Source organism: Monodon monoceros, unplaced genomic scaffold (assembly GCF_005190385.1).
Source record: "Monodon monoceros isolate NGI ecotype Baffin Bay Population unplaced genomic scaffold, NGI_Narwhal_1 Super_Scaffold_16, whole genome shotgun sequence".
Classification (NCBI taxonomy): domain Eukaryota; kingdom Metazoa; phylum Chordata; class Mammalia; order Artiodactyla; family Monodontidae; genus Monodon; species Monodon monoceros.
In genome coordinates this window covers 101973265-101986632 of record NW_021703772.1, presented here as the reverse complement: position 1 = coordinate 101986632, position 13368 = coordinate 101973265, and the positions used below count along the sequence as shown (strand labels likewise).

At 36.3% G+C, this 13368-nt stretch overlaps 1 protein-coding gene across 1 annotated transcript in view; it reads left to right on the top strand.

Annotated features, from left to right (window-relative positions):
• CUNH2orf76 (chromosome unknown C2orf76 homolog) overlaps window positions 1-13368 on the top strand; it is a 56343-nt gene that overhangs the window by 25981 nt on the left and 16994 nt on the right. The window lies entirely within an intron of this gene.

The following is a 13368-nucleotide window of genomic DNA, read 5'->3' as shown; positions in this document are numbered from 1 at the left end:
CGCGGCATGTGGGATCTTCCCAGACCAGGGCACGAACCCATGTCCCCTGCATCGGCAGGCGGACTCTCAACCACTGCGCCACCAGGGAAGCCCTAGTTTTAGTTCTTTAAGGGACTTCCATACTGTTGTCCATAGTGGCTGCACCAATTTTCATTCCTACCAACAGTGTAGGAGGGTTCCCTTTTCTCTACGCCCTCTCCAGCATTTATTATTTGTAGACTTTTTGATAATTACCATTCTGACTGGTCTGAGGTCTGGTCTGACTGGTCTACCTCATTATAGTTTTGATTTGCATTTCTCTAATAATTAGTGATGTTGAGCATCTTTTCATGTGCCTCTTGGCCTTGCTGTAATGTTTTGAACACTTAAAGCTGGAAGGATGTTTGACATTGTGGCATAGCGAATCTTGTACACAGACAGAAATGTTCATTGTGGTGAATGACCTTTTGGGGTTATTTTAGATGCCTTCTTGCCTTTCTAGCTGTTTTCTTCTTATCATAGTCACTTTTTGCCATCCATAGCTTAACCTTATCTCTTCCCATAATTGTCTGTATTTCTCCCTTAGCCCAGAAACTTTGGTTAAATTTGATCCATTCTGCATTGAGAATCATTGTACCACTACACCATGCCATTAAAATCTAAAGCTGTATAAATATAGTACATAAGTATAGTAAATATAAACTAACACTTACAAATAAGTATAAATATATCAATAATAAATACTTAAGATTATATTTATATGTAAGCATATAAATATAACAAAACAAATCTATTATTAACATATCTGATGTTAATCAGATATTCTGAACACAGAGGTACCATATACCATAAGGTATATTACCTCATATAGATGACAAATTTTCTAGATTCAGAATAAATAAATGAGCCAATTATCTAGATAATATGACATTTTAATTATTCATTGATTTGGAAGCATTTTAATACTTTGTAATACTTTAGATCTTGATTCTGAATGTAAAATTATTTCATCTGTTAAATAGAGGAAAGCTGTGGAGATTTTATCCAACCTTCCAATTCAGAACTCATTCTTCATACCCTGTTACTCCTGGTGATATGTTACTTTGTGGAGCAGTCTATTCTATTGGGTGACTACTAGAATAGTTAGAAAGATTTTCTTTATCTTTTAAATTTTTATATGTTTGTTTATATCTAATTCTCCCCTCCACAGTTTCCCCTATGATTAACATCTTACATTAATATGCTGCATTTGTTGCAATTAATGAACCAATATTGATGCATTATTAGTTACAGTCCATAGTTTATTCAGGTTCCTTAGTTTTTACTGAGGTCCATTTTCTGCTCCAGGATCCCATCCAGGATACCACATTACATTTAGTTGTCATGTCTCCCTAGGCTCTGTGAACTGTGACAATTTCTCAGATTTTCCCAGTTTGATGACTTTGACAGTTTTGGGGAGTACTGGTCAGGCCTATCATAACATGCCTCTCTGTTGGAAGGTTCCTGATGCTTTTCTCATGATTAGACTGGGGATTTTTGAGAGGAAAATCACAAAGATAAAGTGTCACTTTTATCACATCATATCAAGGGCACCTACTTTCTACATGATTTATGACTGTTGATGTTGACCTTGATCGCTTGGCTGAAGTAATGTAGGTTTCCCCACTGTAAGGTTGCTCTGTTGTCTCCCTGTTCATAACATACCCTTTGGAAGGAAGTCACTATGCACAGTACACAGTTGAGGAGTGGGGAGTTAATTTACTTGGAATTCTTTTGCATGGGAGATTTTATTTATTTTGTTACTCAAATTATTCTAGATTTGGTCATTGGAAACTCTTTCAGCTGGCTTCTGTGCCCCTTTGACATATGCCATCTGTGTGTAGTTCTGGTACTTTAAGATGTTCCAGGCTAATTTTGTATATCCTGAGCCAGTCCTAGAATCAGCCATTTCTCTAGGAGCCCTGGTTGTTTTATTGGAGAATGGTATTAGAAGCCAAGATCTGAGTGCTAGGTATGCTCTTTACTACTGGGGTTTCATTTCTTCTAGGCTCTCTTAACTGACAGAGCAAAGAAATATATGAACCTGTATACTTATGCATAGGTGTAAATATTTTCATGTTTACCATCTGAATCTGTATGTTAAACATGAATTCTTACTGATGTTTCCAACTCTAATCCATTATCACGTGGATCATTCCGGCCTTCTCCCCTTGCTTATCTGTACATCCCCAATCCAACAGTGAGGAACCTGACTCCTAACATCTGCCATCCCTTTACTTACTTGTTTAATTCCAGTATACAGGTATAGCTGTATCAGAGTTGTTAATTGGAACTCTGTGGGAAACAACGTGATATTAACTAGAGTTCAGTGCTTTTGTGCAGTTCCTTTTGCCTTAATCTTACAAAAATCTATTCATTGCCAAAGTTATTTAGGTCAGCGCCATTTTTTCACCCTCTTCAGTAAGATTATTTCATCTATTTGCAGTACAGCTGTATTCTCTTGTCACCCTCTGCATTCTTTCCTGGGATCCCCTGTCCTCCTAAATGTTTTTTTGTTTTTTGCTTTGCATACATTAAGGTTCACTCTTTGTGCTGTTAAGTTCTATGGGTTTTGACAAATGAATTATCATACAGAATAGTTTAAGTGCCCTAAAAATTCCCCAGGCTTCACCCATTCATCCTCTCTTCAAGCCCCTGGCATCCACTGATCTTTTTACTGTCTCTAGTTTCGCTTTTTCCAGGATATCATGTACTTGGAATCATACAGTATGTAGCCTTTTCAGACTGGCTTCTTTCCCTTAGGAACATGCATTTAAGGCTCTTCGGAGTCTTTTCATGGCGAGTCACATCTTCTTAATCCCCTTCATCTGGAGCAGCCCCCACCTTCATTTATCTGTCATCGCATTGATTTTTTTAAAGGAAAATCCAGGTCTGTGTTTTATAGAATGCCCCACAACATGGATTTGTCTGATTGTTTTCTTATGATTAGATTCAGGTTAAACATTTTTGGCCGGATTACCATGTAGCTTGCAGATCTACAAGCCACGACCTGTGGGGTCAATCTGACCTGCCACCTCTTTTTATAAACAAAGTTTATTGAAACACAGCCACACCCATTTGTCTACATATTATATGTACTGCTTTTGTGTTTCAGTGGCACTTACACAGTTGTGACAGACTGTATGGCTCACAAAAAACTAAAATATTTATTACTGGTCTTTACAGAAATAGTTTGCTGATCCCTGATGTTGGTGATTCCTCCTAGTTGCATCTCATCAGGAAGCACTTGGTATTGCTTTGCCCCACTATTGGCGGTATTTATTTATTTATTTATTTAACAAACTGGATCACCAGTTTATTACAAAAGGATAAAACTCAGGAACGGCCAGGTGGAAAATATGCATAGGACAAAGCATGGGGAAAGGGTGCAGAGCTTCCATGCCCTCTCGGAGTGCGCCATTCTCCCTGGCATCTCCGTGCGTGCACCGACCTGGAAGCTCTGGTGATACGTATTTAGGTCATTTGGTTAAGGTGCTGCCTACCAGATTTCTCTGTTGTAAAGGTATCTTTCTAACTAATAAGTAGTGTGTGGAGCGATAAACATTGAGACGATATGCATGTGTTGTTTCCAATAGTTTTAGTGTCTATTGATGATCCTTACCTGAATCACTGGTGGTTGCAGAAATTGGGATTTTTTTCTAACTCTGTGACTACTTCTGCATTTATTATCTGGCATTCTTCTGTAAAGAAGCACTCCCTTGGTGCCCCTCCTATTTAGAAAGGAACAGGATAATTTTGTAGTAGCAAATTCGTAGCACATTATCACCTTATCACAAAGGGGCCATTCCTTCGATACAGTGTTGAGGTGATGGTCTCTTGTTTGTAGTAGAAAATGTACTGTAGATTCTTTAGTTTAAATACTTAACTCTATAAATTTGAAACACAAAATAATACTCTATCTTTTGTGGCTATGACAACAGAATGAAAATATAACGACGAAGAAGGTATGCTAACTTAAGGATAGTTAGTGCTTACCTCTGGGAAGGGAGGTTAATGGGACTACAGAAGGACATAGAAGAGGTTTCAACTGTATCCATAATGTTTTATTTAACAAAAAAATAGTAAAGATCTGAAGTAGTTACGACAATATGTTAACATTTGTTAAATTTGGTTGATGGGTTAAATGAACTTTTGTTCTATTCTCCACACTTTTTAATGTTTAGATTATTTCATGATTAAAGTAAAAAGCATCTTGATATAGCTTAACTTTGAAGTCTCACTCTAATACCTGATAGAACCCTTCATCAGGGTAGAATGTTGGCACAGTGTTCTGATTAATGTTAGGTCTTTGGTATTCTTGCCTGTACAGATTAGTCATTGAATTAGTCAGTTTCTTTTTTTCCCTTAGGTGTTTGTGCTTGCCTAAAAACCTTTAAATGTAGATCCAGCATCTAATAAAAAATTACAAATTATACCGCTTCTATTTTTAGAGCCTTTACTATGAGGTAAAGAATTATTTTGTTGTCCATTGGTACTTTAATAATTTTCCAGACTTTGTTGATTTTTATATTGAAACATGTGTTTTAACATCTCAGACTCCTTTGTGGCATCCTAATTGCCAGCAGTATATTTATTATGTTGCCTTATTTTTCTCATAATTAATTTTTCTGTGGATGCCTTTTATGGGGACCTGAATGGATGAGTAAAATTACTGGTTGCCTTCTACTGAACTTTCCAATAATGAAATACTAAGTGGGTTTTTGCAGAATTTTGCAATCCTGAGCTCTTCTGTAAAAGTTCATTAGATTCCAAAGTTAATAAATTCAAAGGTGGGAAAACATAAAGTGAAAGAAAAACTTAGTACAAAGTAGGAAATAATTTTCAGAATATAATAGATATGTTACAGGCTTTTGCTTTCAGCCAAGGTGGAGTAACAGGGACTGAACTTTTTCTTTTAATTGAAACAACTGAAAAACTGTGCAAAATACATCAAACAGTGATGTTCAGATATTGGACATCATATAGCACAAGATGGGATAGCAGAAACAAACAAGGTGGCCCCTATGATTGTGCCATCTTACTGCGGGAGAGAGCATGTAGGCCACAGAGCAGGGTGGGGGAATCCAGGCAGAGGCTGGAGAATTCTATGAGTTTATGAGTCACAGCTGGCATCCTGGAGTGGAGTCTGGACAGAGTTCACAGGGCAGAGTACTGGAATGGAACGAGCTGCACAAAGTGAGAGCTCTAAAGATTTGCAGAGCCTGAATCTTCAGTTGAATACGATCAGCATGTGTGTGTAAGGAAGCCAGGTAGAGAACTGCCTGATGGTAGCAGAAGGCAAAATACTCAGAGCTCATGCAGGGCTGGGAACAGTTTGTAGTACACCAGTCAGGATGGAAAGCCTTGTAATTAATAGGGTATTGGGTGGAGTATCTAGAAAGGTATTGCTGCAATAGTAGGGCAAAATTAACCCTTGGCTAAATTCTGATCTTCTTTTACCTAACAAGGCTCAAAAGTAAGACTCAAAAGGATGTTTCCAAGTAATTTCACTGTGTTCCAGAACAAAGCTCAGTATGTTTATAGGAATACAAATATATCCAGTATTCAACAAGATAAAACCCACAATGTCCTGCATCAAATCAGAACTTACCAATCATGCAAAGAAACAAGAAAATATAAATCATAATTAGGAGAGAAATCAATCATTTGAAACCAAACCAGAAATGCTGTGGATGGTAGAATTAGCAGACAATGACAATTAAAACAGTTATTATGACTATATTGCAAATGTTTAAGAAAGTAGAGGAAAGATTGCGCATGTGACAGATGGAAGATATTAAAAAGAAAAAAAAAAAAAAAAAAGAAGAAAAGGCCCAGATTGTCCAGATTGAACTGCAGATGAAAAATACCATGTCTGAGATGTATATGCACTGATTAGGGTTAACATGTAGATCAGATGGGCAGAAGAAAAGATAAGGAAACTTGAAAACATAGCAACAAAAACTATCTAAAATAAAGCACAAAGAGGTAAAAGACTGAGAGAAAAATAAATAGAGCAGTAGAGGGGTATGGGGTAACTTCCAGTAGCCAAATATACATGTAATTGGAGGCCATGAGGAGAGGAGCTGGGACAGGGGAGGGAAGACCTATTTGAAGAAATAATGATTGAAATTTTACAAGTGAGGTGAAAGCTATAAGCCTACATATCCAAGTAGTTCAACAGATCCCAAGGAAAAGAAACATGAAGAAAGCTATACCATGGCATAGCATAATCAAATTGCTTACATCTGGTAATAAAGGTAAAACATTAAAAACAGCCAGAGTAAAAAGGACACATTACATAAAAGGAATAAAGATGAAAACAACAACAGCCTTCTCATCAGAATCAATGCATGCCAGGAGACAGTGGAGCATCATCTTTAAAGTATTGAAGGAAAAAAAGTCAACCTAGGATTCTGTTCCTGTTTTTCAGAAATGAAGGCTTGTCAGACATACAAAAGCAGAAAGAGCCTAGCACCAGGAGATTGAACTATAAGAAATGCTAAAGGATCTTCTTCCAACTGAAGGAAAATAATACCAGATGGAAATCTGGATGCACACAAAGAAGTAGTACTAAAAATTCATAAATGAAGGTAAACAGAAAATGCTTTTTTTCCTTATTTTAAAAATATTTTAAAAAAGATATTTGACTATTTAAAGAAAAACAGTAATGTGCTGTGGGGTTTATGGAAAATATATGGCAGCAATAGCACAAAGGCCAACAAGGGAGAAATGGAAACATGCGGATATAAGATTCTTTTACTATATATGAAGTGTTACAGTATCTCTTGGAGGTAGACTGTTAAGTTAAAGATATTTACTAAAAACCTTAAAGCAAATACACACACACACACACACACACACACACACACACGAATTAAAGAATTACAGCTAATAAGCCAACAAAAGGGGGATATAGTAGAATCATAAAAAACTGTCAAATAGTCAATTTAAAAGAAGGTAAAAGAAGCAACAAGCATATATAGTACAGCACAGAGAAATATAGGCATTATTTTATAATAACTTTAAATAGAGTATAATCTGTAAAAATATTGAATCACTATGTTGTACACCTGAAACTAATATTGCAAATCAACTATACTTCAAAAAAAAAAAAAGAAAAAAGAAAAGGGAGATGATAGTTCTGTTCTGTTCTAATCTGTCATGGAAACGGTTTGGAGATTCCTCAAAAAACTAAAACTAGAACAACCATATGATCCAGCAGTTCCACTCCTGGGCATATATCCAAAGTAGATGAAAACGCTATTTCAGAAAGATACATGCACCTCAGTGCTCATTGCAGCATTGTTTACAAAAGCCTAGACATGGAAGCACAACCCAAGTGCCTGTCATCTGCCTTTTCTTAAAAAGGTAATTCAGTTCATGCATCTTAATTTAAAATTATTCTTGGTTGCTTCATATTGTGTCTATGATCTCTTAAATCCTTAGGTTTTGTTTTTTTATCCTGATTGCTACTGTTAAGCCATGTCTCCCAAATGAAATTTCGGGAGGTAGTTGGGTTTTGGACTTAGACAAAGGGCATTCTCTTCCTCTCCCAGTCACTAGGCAAAGGACATTCTCTTCCTCTCCCAGTCACACTGTCTTTCTCTCCCCTCCTAACTGATTTCTCCTTGGTCTCTCTCCTGTGCTCCAGACTCAGTTTCGCCTGCTAAACTAACAACTTCTTTTGTGTTTCTACTTGGTACCTACAACATCACATTTTGTAATGATTGCTCACCAGCTGTCCATGTGCTCATTTAGATAGAGCTCCTGACCAATATGCTGGAGGAGAAAGTAATAGATGTCAGTTCTAGGACAGAGCATCTAAGATCTGGTGTCTGGTCCTCCTGCTTACCCCTACCCAAGAGACCATGGATGCCTTGTCTTTCAGAAGGTGCAGAAGTTTTGAACACTGTTTATGTGGTTAAATTTCTCATCATTTAAATAGTTTTATGTGTCTATAGTCAAATACCTTAAAATGCTTTATATTGAAAAAATAAAGGAAAGTGGAAGAGGAATTAAAGAATAGATGGACAAGTAAAAAACAAATAGCAAAATGGTAGGTTTAAACCCAGCTATATCAATAATCACATTAATTGTAAGTGGTTTAAACACCCCAACTAAAATGCAGACATATAACAGGAAGTCTCAATTACAAGTTGCTTGCAAAAAATGTATTTTCTTGTATATAAAGATAAAGATCAGTTAAAGGTAAAGTTATACTATGCTAATACTAATCTAAAGAAAGCTGTTAATTTCAGAATAAAGAATATTACAGGGATAAAGGCTCTTAATTTATTATGATAAGGCATTAATTAGTCAAGAGAACATAATGATCCTAAATGTTTATGTACCTAACAACAGAGCCTCAAAATACATGAAGTCAAAACTAGTAGAACTACAAGGAAAATTAGGTGAAGCTGCAATTATTGTGAGAGATTTCAGCACCCCTCTCTCAGTAATTGATGGAACAAGTAGAAAATTAGTAAGGATATAGAAAACTTGAATACTATCAACCTAAATTGACCAAATTGATATTTTAAAAACACTCTATCCAACAATAGCAGAATATACATTCCTTTCAAGTGCTCAGAGAGCATTTACCAAGAGATCATATCCTGACCCATAAAAACGAATCTTGATAAATTTGAAAGGATTTGAGTCATGCAATGTTTTCTTTCTTCTGGGTTTATGTTTTAATATGCATGCTTCTGATGTAACTTTTTTTTTAAATAATGGGTTTATTGAGATGTAATTCACATATGATAAAATTCACATGTTTAAAGTGTACAATTTAGTGGTTTATAGTACATTCACAAAGTTGTGCGATCATTACCACTGTCTAATTCCAGAACATTTTCATCGTGCCAAAAAGAAACCCTGTACCCACTAGCAGTCATTCCCCATTCTCCCCTTTCCCTAGCCTCTGGCAACCACTAATTTACTCTCTGTCTCTGTAGATTTTCCTATTCTGGACTATGTTTAACTTTTTGAAGTGTAAAAAAAGAATTCTTTTTTTTTTTTTTTTTTTTTTTTTTACCACCCCATCCCTCCGCATTCCCCCCTTGGTGTCCATATGTTTGTTCTCTTACATGTCTGTCTCAATTTCTGCCCTGCAAACCGGTTCATCTGTACCATTTACTAGGTTCCACATATATGCGTTAATATATTTGTTTTTCTCTTTCTGACTTACTTCACTCTGTATGACAGTCTCTAGATCCATCCACGTCTCAACAAATGACTCAATTTTGTTCCTTTTTACGGCTGAGTAATATTCCATTGTATATATGTACCACATCTTCTTTATCCATTTGTCTGTTGATGGGCATTTAGGTTGCTTCCGTGACCTGGCTATTTTAAATAGTGCTGCAATGAACATTGGGGTGCATGTGTCTTTTTGAATTATGGTTTTCTGTGGGTATATGCCCAGTAGTGGGATTGCTGGATCATATGATAATTCTATTTTTAGTTTTGAAGGAACCTCCATACTGTTCTCCATAGTGGCTGTATCAATTTACATTCCCACCAACAGTGCAAGAGGGTTCCCTTTTCTCCACACCCTCTCCAGCATTTGTTGTTTGTAGATTTTCTGATGATGCCCATTCTAACTGGTGTGAGGTGATACCTCATTGTAGTTTTGATTTGCATTTCTCTAATAATTAGTGATGTCGAGCAGCTTTTCATGTGCTTCTTGGCTATCTGTATGTCTTCTTTGGAGAAATGTCTATTTAGGTCTTCTGCCCATTTTTGGATTGGGGTGTTTGGTTTTTTTAATATTGAGCTGCATGAACTGTTTATATATCTTGGAGATTAATCCTTTGTCCGTTGATTTGTTTGCAAATTTTTCTCCCATTCTGAGGGTTGTCTTTTCGCCTTGTTTATGGTTTCCTTTGCTGTGCAAAAGCTTTGAAATTTCATTAGGTCCCATTTGTTTATTTTTATTTCCATTACTCTAGGAGGTGGATCAAAAAAGATCTTGCTGTGCGTTATGTCAAGAGTGTTCTTCCTCTAAGAGTTTTATAGTGTCCGGTCTTACATGTAGGTCTCTAATGCATTTTGAGTTTATTTTTGTGTATGGTGTTATGGAGTGTTCTAATTTCATTCTTTTACATGTAGCTTTCCAGTTTTCCCAGCACCACTTATTGAAGAGACTATCTTTTCTCCATTGTATATGCTTGCCTCCTTTGTCATAGATCGATTGACCATAGGTGCGTGGGCTTATCTCTGGGCTTTCTATCTTGTTCCATTGATCTATATTTCTGTTTTTGTGCCAGTACCATACTGTCTTGATTACTGTGTAGTATACCCTGAAGTCAGGGAGCCTGATGCCTCCAGCTCCATTTTTTTTTCTCAAGATAGCTTTGGCTATTCGAGGCCTTTTGTGTCTCCATACAAATTTTAAGATTTTTTTGTTCTAGTTCTGTAAAAAATGCCATTGGTAATTTGATAGGGATTACATTGAACCTGTAGATTGCTTTGGGTAGTATAGTCATTTTCACAATATTGGTTCTTCCAAGCCAAGAACATGGTATATATCTCCGTCTCTTGGTATCATCTTTAATTTCTTTCATCAGTGTCTTATAGTTTTCTGTGTACAGGTCTTTTGTCTCCCTAGGTAGGTTTATTCCTAGGTATTTTATTCTTTTTGTGGCAGTGGTCAATGGGAGTGTTTCCTTAATTTCTCTTTCAGATTTTTCATCATTAGTGTATAGGAATGGAAGAGATTTCTGTGCATTTATTTTGTATCCTGCAACTTTACCAAATTCATTGATTAGCTCTAGTAGTTTTCTGGTGGCATCTTTACGATTCTCTGTGCATAGTATCATGTCATCTGCAAACAGTGACAGTTTTACTTCTTCTTTTCCAATGTGTATTCCTTTTTCTTCTCTGATTGCCGTGGCTAGGACTTCCAAAACTATGTTGAATAATAGTGGTGAGAGTGGACATCCTTGTCTTGTTCCTGATCTTAGAGAAAATGCTTTCAGTTTTTCACCATTGAGAATGATGTTTGCTGTAGGTTTGTCATATATGGCCTTTATTATGTTGAGGTAGGTTCCCTTTATGCCCACTTTCTGGAGAGTTTTTATCATAAATGGGTGTTGAATTTTGTCAGAAGCTTTTTCTGCATCTATTGAGATGATCATGTGGTTTTTCCTTCCTCAATTTGTTAATATGGTGTATCACATTGATTGATTTGCGTATACTGAAGAATCCTTGCATCCCTGGGATAAATCTCACTTGATCATGGTGTATGATCCTTTTAATGTGCTGTTGGATTCTGTTTGCTAGTATTTTGTTGAGGATTTTTGCATCTATATTCGTCAGTGATATTTGTCTGTAATTTTCTTATTTGTAGTATCTTTGTCTGGTTTTGGTATCAGGGTGATGGTGGCCTCATAGAATGAGTTTGGGAGTGTTCCTTCCTCTGCAATTTTTTGGAAGAGTTTGAGAAGGATGGGTGTTAGCTCTTTTCTAAATGTTTGATCGAATTCACCTGTGAAGCCATCTGGTCCTGGACTTTAGTTTGTTGGAGGATTTTTAATCACAGTTTCAATTTCATTACTTGTGATTGGTCTGTTCATATTTTCTGTTTCGTCCTGGTTCAGTCTTGGAAGGTTATACCTTTCTAAGAATTTGTGCATTTCTTCCAGGTTGTCCATTTTATTGGCATAGAGTTGCTTGTAGTAGTCTCTTAGGATGCTTTGTATTTCTGTGGTGTCTGTTGTAACTTGTCCTTTTTCATTTCTAATTTTATTGATTTGAGTCCTTTCTTTTTCCTCATGAGTCTGGCTAATGGTTTGTTAATTTTGTTTATCTTCTCAAAGAACCAGCGTTTAGTTTTATTGATCTTTGCTGTTGTTTTCTTTGTTTCTATTGCATCTATTTCTGCTCTGATCTTTATGATTTCTTTCCTTCTGCTAACTTTGGGTTTTGTTTCTTCTTTCTCTAGTTCCTTTAGGTGTAAGGTTAGATTTTTTATTTGAGATTTTTCTTGTTTCTTGAGGTAGGCTTGTATAGCTATAAAATTCCCTCTTAAGACTGCTTTTGCTGCATCCCATAGGTTTTGGATCGTTGTGTTTTCATTGTCATTTGCCTCTAGGTATTTTTTGATTTCCTCTTTGATTTCTTCAGTGATCCCTTGGTTATTTAGTAACATATTGTTTAGCCTCCACGTATTTGTGTTTTTTACGGTTTTTTTTTCCCCTGTAATTGATTTCTAATCTCATGGCATTGTGGTCAGAAAAGATGCTTGGTATGATTTCAGTTTTCTTAAATTTACTGAGGCTTGATTTGTGACCCAAGATGGGATCTATCCTGGAGCATGTTTTGTGTGCACTTGAGAAAAAAGTGTAATCTGCTGTTTTTGGATGCAATGTCCTATAAATATCCATTAAATCTGTCTGGTCTGTTGTGTCATTTAATGCTTGTGTTTCCTTATTTATTTTCATTTTGGATGATCTATCCATTGGTGTAAGTGAGGTGTAAAAGTCACCCACTATTATTGTGTTACTGTCGATTTCCTCTTTTATAGCTGTTAGCAGTTGCGTTATGTATTGAGGTGCTCCTGTGTTGGGTGCATATTTATTTATAATAGTTATATCTTCTTCTTGGATTGATTCCTTGATGATTATGTAGTGTCCTTCCTTGTCTCTTTTAACTTTCTTTATTTTAAAGTCTCTTTTATCTGATATGAGTATTGCTACTCCAGCTTTCTTTTGATTTCCATTTGCATGGTATATCTCTTTCCATCCCCTCACATTCAGTCCGTATGTGTCCCTAGGTCTGAAGTGGGTCTCTTGTAGACAGCATATATATGGGTCTTGTTTTTGTATCCATTCAGCAAGCCTGTGTCTGTTGGTTGGAGCACTTAATCCATTCACGTTTAAGATAATTATCGATATGTATGTTCCTATGACCATTTTCTTTATTGTTTTGGGTTGTTTTTGTAGGTCTTTTTCTTCTGTTGTGTTTCCCACTTAGAGAAATTCCTTTAGCATTTGTGTAGAGCTGGTTTGGTGGTGCTGAATTCTCTTAGCTTTTGCTTGTCTGTAAAGCTTTTGATTTCTCCATCAAATCTGAATGAGATCCTTGCCAGGTAGAGTAATCTTGGTTGTAGGTTCTTCCCTTTCATCACTTTAAGTATATCATGCCACTCCCTTCTGGCTTGTAGAGTTTCTGCTGAGAAGTGTGCTATTAACCTTATGGGAGTTCCCTTGTATGTTATTTGTCATTTTTCCCTTGCTGCTTTCAATAACTTTTCTTTGTCTTTAATTTTTGCCAGTTTGATTACTATGTGTCTTGGCGTGTTTCTCCTTGGGTTTATCCTGTATGGGACTCTCTGCGCTTCCT